The sequence below is a fragment of the Anomaloglossus baeobatrachus genome, chromosome 2, assembly GCF_048569485.1.
Source record: "Anomaloglossus baeobatrachus isolate aAnoBae1 chromosome 2, aAnoBae1.hap1, whole genome shotgun sequence".
Classification (NCBI taxonomy): Eukaryota; Metazoa; Chordata; class Amphibia; order Anura; family Aromobatidae; genus Anomaloglossus; species Anomaloglossus baeobatrachus.
This window is the reverse complement of record NC_134354.1, coordinates 139,642,336-139,647,905: the sequence shown is the minus strand read 5'-3', so window position 1 is coordinate 139,647,905 and position 5,570 is coordinate 139,642,336.

Sequence of the window (5,570 nt, the reverse complement as noted above, 5' to 3'; positions counted from 1 at the left end):
TATACAGTAGACGGGACGTCTCTATGGTGTCCGTCTGAAGGACGCTCTATGTCAGCTCCGGGAACTCTATCATCTCCCCAGCTAGTAAGCGGCTCGTGCTGTGAGCAGTCACGTGATGTGGGCGCCGCCGGTTACCAGGGCCTAGAGGCCAGCGCTGCAGAAGTAGGAGGTGTAGAGTAGTGATGGGTAAAATGCGATTTTTTGGTGAGCCGGCTCTTTTGGATCGGCTCACCAAAAAGAGTCGGCTCTTTTGGCTCCGAAAACGGCTCTTCATTTCCTATTACCTTTGGCTTTAAATTTGAAGCCCAATTCTGGTATGTTTTAACCCATGATTGTATACCTTTTAGTAAAAATCTACACATGTGCCAATTTATGACATAAAACAGAATAGTTTCCAGAATAACCAGATTTTATATTATTTGCTGTAAAAACTTTAACAAACACAATGTTTGATAAAAAAAAAAATGCAGAAATCAAACAAGTGCAATTCAATTAGCTCAACACTACTGGCAATTGTATGCAGAATCGGATGTGATGTGAGAGGCTGCACTGCCTTGTATAGGACTAGTTCTGTGCATGAAGTTGGTCCCTCAGATTGGCACTGCTATCATGTAACAGGGGCTGCTGGGAGGTTATTGACCAGAAACAACAGAACCATTCCAAGCTGCACTAGCTAATGGTGCATTTACATAGTCGCTGCAGCACCCGAGCCTGCGATCCAGTGATGCTCAATCCAGCATCGCGGATCATTTGTTCTCTTCCATTCAAGTGAATGGGAGAGAACAAGGGACGCACATTTACATCCGCTGTTTCTCCCTCGCTCAGCGAGGATTTACAAGCTGGCGGGAAATAACTAGAATCAGGCTAAATCCAGAGGTCAGTGTTTCTTTAATAAAGTGCCTGACTGCTGCTTGCTTGTCACAGATTGGGGGGGGGCGGGGCTGTGAGTCAGTGCTATGTGCGGCAGCAGGAGGAGCATTCTCAGTCTCCTGGATAAGATCAGAGTGACTACTGCCGGGAGGGAGGGGCCGAGAGGGGCGGGGCAAGAGGGGACTGACTGTGGAACGGAACTGGCAAAGAGCCGTTTACATTTCAATTGGCTCCCTGCCAGGAGCCGACTCATATGATTCACTATGAAGAGCCGGCTCTTAGAGCCGGCTCGTTCAGGAGCTACCCATCACTAGTGTAGAGCCTGGAAAGTGTCATGGCTGCGCAGAGCATTGCAGTGTATGGCCACTGCGCACTGCCTGCCTTGTACGGTGCAGGCTTCATGATACAGATGAGCCCCAGCCCCTCACCGCTGTCTGAGTGCTGGGACAGTGCAGAGCCTCCCGGAGCTGGCAGGTTCCTGCACAGCCTATAACTGCTCACATTGAGGGTTTTTTGTTTTTTATTATTATTATTATTATTATTATTATTATTATTATTATTATTATTATTTATTATAGTAAATCCTCCCCAAAGTTTAACTCAGAAACGCTTAGAATACTATGAGAAATCCACTTTCAGAAGTGCAATTTGTTTTTTTAATTTTATTTTTTTTCCCTGAAGAGGTTTTACATCTGGTGAAAAAAAGAAAGTGCCTGAAACGTCTCCGAACTGTGCACTGTCCAATCAGGAGGCGACAAAGCACAGAAAACGAAGCTCCAAGAAGTGCAAACTGCTGCAGCTTCTGCTTTAAAAAAGTGGTTTTTGATCATCTCAAAAAGCCAAGTGTGGACGTAGCCCAGGGTATGTGCCACGTCTCTGCGTTCTATTCCGCAGCGTTTAAGGCTGCTTTCACACCTCCGGTTTTAGCAGTGCGACTAAATCCTGCTCTAAAACCTATGCAACGGATGCGGTGAAAAAAAATGCATCCTTTGCATAAGTTTTTACATGCGGCCGTCTGGTTTTTGCCGGTTGCGGCACGCTACTGAGCATGCGCAGTGCAAAAAACCGCATGCGGCGGCCGGATGCGGTTTTTGCCGCATCCATAGGCATGCATTGGAAAAAGCGCTGCATCGTCTGGATGCGGCGCGATGCGTTTTTGTTTGCAGGACAAAAAAACGTACCAGGCAACGTTCCATCCGGCCGCTGCATGGGCTAAATATGCCGCATCCAGCAAAAACCGGACCGAACGCAAGACCAATCCGGCACTAATGAAAGTCTATGCGGAAAAAACGCAACCGGCGGCAAAAAAAAAAATGGTTGCGTTTTTTCTGCAAAGAGCCGGATTGTGCCGCACAGCAAAAAACGGATGTGTGAAAGCAGCCTAAGTCACTGCATGTTTGTTTCAAAACGAAAAGCTGCTTCTTGAAAGCTTTGTGCATGCGGAATTCATGTGTTCTGGATGCTTGCTCTGTCATAGGGAAAAGCATCTGGAACGCACAAAAGTGACATGTTGCTTTTTAGAACACAGCATTATGGCAAAATATTTCAGCAGCCAAAACACTGCGTTCTAAAACACAACGTGTGGATGGAATTTGCACAATCTTCATAGACTGTGCTGGGGACGCAGGATGCATGCTTTTACCCTGCGGCGCAGAACGCAGCGTAAAAGCATGAAAAAAGCACCCATGCACACAGCCTAAGCATTGCTTCCACGAGGCGGATTTGCAGTACTTGGCCACGCCACTATCAGAAGACGGAGCAGCTCCAGTTCTGAGCATTTCCTGCTGCCGCTGGCACCAAGAGCAGCTGATCAGTGTGGGTGCACGGTATCAGACCCAGTCGATAAGGCATTGATGACCTACCCTACTGAGTACACCATGACTGTCTGTGCCTTAATGACGGATGATGTACCCAGTATGTCATGGTGATCACAAGGGCTCAGGTGCTGTTCCCCCGTCATTGCTGCTGGATATCCAGCTTATGTTGCAGCTGAGACACAGCTGTCATTGCCAGGAGCAGTTCCCGCACTGCTTCTGGCAGTTTGACCCCCTAAATCCCGTGATTACTGTAAAATTCAGCATTTAGATGGCTGGGAGAGGCTTGTGCTCCTCTCCCAAGCGATCCATGTAATATGATCAGAGTGACCCAATCACTGCCATAGTAACCAGGGGTCATCCTCATGACAACCCTTGGGTTACCCGGCTATGTAAAGCCTCAAACGCCATGCTAGATGCATGGTGTGAGAGGTGAACTGTCAGTGCTGCAAGTGCAGCACTGCCAAATGTAATACATTGAAGTAATTGAGCACTGCAATGGTTTATATGAATGATCAAAGTGATGAAAAGTAAAGTCCCATAAAGGGACTAAGGATAAAAAGAAAAAGTAAAAAAAAATTGGTAAAACTACCGTATAACAAAAAAAAAAGAAAATGGATAAAGAATAAAAATTATTCCAATAAATATGTACATTTATGTAAATAAAAGTACATTTATTTGGTATCGTTGTGTCCCTAAGAATCCGATCTATAAAACTGTCACACTAGTTAACCCCTTCAGTGAATATCGTAAAAAATATAAACAAAAACTCTTCATACAGTTGACAAAAAAGTGAAATAAAAGGCGATCAAAAGCCATATATAAATTAAAGTGGTACTGCTGAAAATGTCATCTCATCCCGCAAAAAATAAGCTGCCATAGAGCTATTTTTTCTCTACAAGGTCTCATGCACACGTTGCGTAATTGCATGCATTTACGCTGCGTATAGCACTGCAGTGTAAATGCATGCGTCCTGCGTCCCCTCTACAGTCTATGTAGATTGTGCATTACATGTACGCACGGTGCTTTTATGAACGCAGCGATTTGGGTGCTAAAATTTTGACCCAAATCCGTGCGTTTATAAAATGAGTATGTCAATTATTCCGTGCGGTATGGATGCAGCTCCCGCTCTGTCTATGGTGGGGGCAGCAGCCATAGCGCATGAAATCGTTTTTTTGTACAAAAAAACTGCGTCCATTATGCAGTATCTGCAGCGATTTGACGTGCACATGTGCTGTCAAATCGCTGCAGAATATTCAGCAGTTACGTGCGCATGAACCCTAAAATAGTTTTTATGGTAAAAGCGGCAAAACAAAAAAAAGCTATATACCGTAAATGGGATATCGCCGTAATCGGACTGACCCAAAGAAGAGAGCTGGCTCACTTTCATTACAAAGTGAACAACATAAAAAAAACAAAACAATTATACATGCGGATGCCTACATCCGCAGCATGGTCGGCAGCCGCACTTTCCGCAGCGTGGACACAGCACTCCCCATGTCCCATTGGATAACATGGGGAGTGACTGCACATGCTAAAACCTGCGGATTTATCTGGAAAATCCAGAAAAATCCGCAGGTTTTCCCGCGGCAAAATCCGCAGAAACAAGGTCCCGTGGGCACATAGCCTGATACTGCATGGTGAAAGGAGTAATAAATAAATAAGCCAATTTATCAACTGCTGCTGATTTGTTCATTCTGCCTAACCAAAGATCGCATTATGGCGTAGCTTACATTTATCCTGCACTCTACACTGAGGGCTAACACCAGGGATTATGTGTAAATCTCTGAAAAACATGATTCAGACAAAATTCTTAACAGAAAATTCATTGTAATGCGGTATAGGGAGTCACTTTGTACTCTTGTCTGGCCTATGGGCCGGTGGTATCTATGTTTTTACACATCTTTGTAGGCATGCACAAAAGTGCGGTCATCAACACTTTTGTTCACCTTTGAAAATACGGACACCACTGTGCAGGAGCCAAACAGAGTCCAAAATAATATATATATATTTTACGTTTGTACATACCCTAAAAGCCCCGTTACACGCAACGACATCGCTAACGAGATATCGCTGGGGTCACGGAATTCTTGACGCACATCCGACCTCGTTAGCGATGTCGTGTGTGACACCTACGAGTGACCGCTAACGATCCGAAATACTCACAAAATCGTTGATTGTTGACACGTCGTTCATTTTACAAATATCGTTGCTCGATCTGGACGCAGGTTGTTCGTCGTTCCTGAGGCAGCACACATCGCTACGTGTGACACCCTGGGAACGACGAACAATAGCGTTCCTGTGTCCTCTGGCAACGAGGTGGGAGTGACGTTCATACGGCTGCTCTCCGCCCCTCCGCTTCTATTGGTGGCCCGCTGTGTGACGTCTCTATGACGACGCACGAACCGCCCCCTTAAAAAAGAGTTTGTTCGGTGGCCACAGCGACGTCGTTAGGAAGGTAAGTTCGTGTGACGCGTACCTGCGATATTGTTCACCACGGGCAGCGATTTGCCCGTGACGCACGAACGACGGTGCTATCGCTAGCGATGTCGCTGCGTGTAAAGCGGCCTTAATGGTGTTTTTTCTGGCTTGGAGGGGACAAGCTGTGAATGCTGTGGCCAGTCAGCAACCGCACTTGTGTAATTTCACTGTATAGTGATCCCAACAGACCGGTGGAGATAGCGCTGACTAAAGTTGAGCAGAGCCACTTCAGGAGGCGAGAATTTACTTTTTACATTTTTCTCAACTCCTTAAACAAGTTCAGTCGCACATATGGAGGGTACGACACAAATAGAGAATGTAGCTGTTGGTAAATTAGCTACAAGCACAGCTTCTGTGTACCTCCAGGAAAGCCATCTGCAAAAGTTGGCAAGTAAGGCAGTCTTT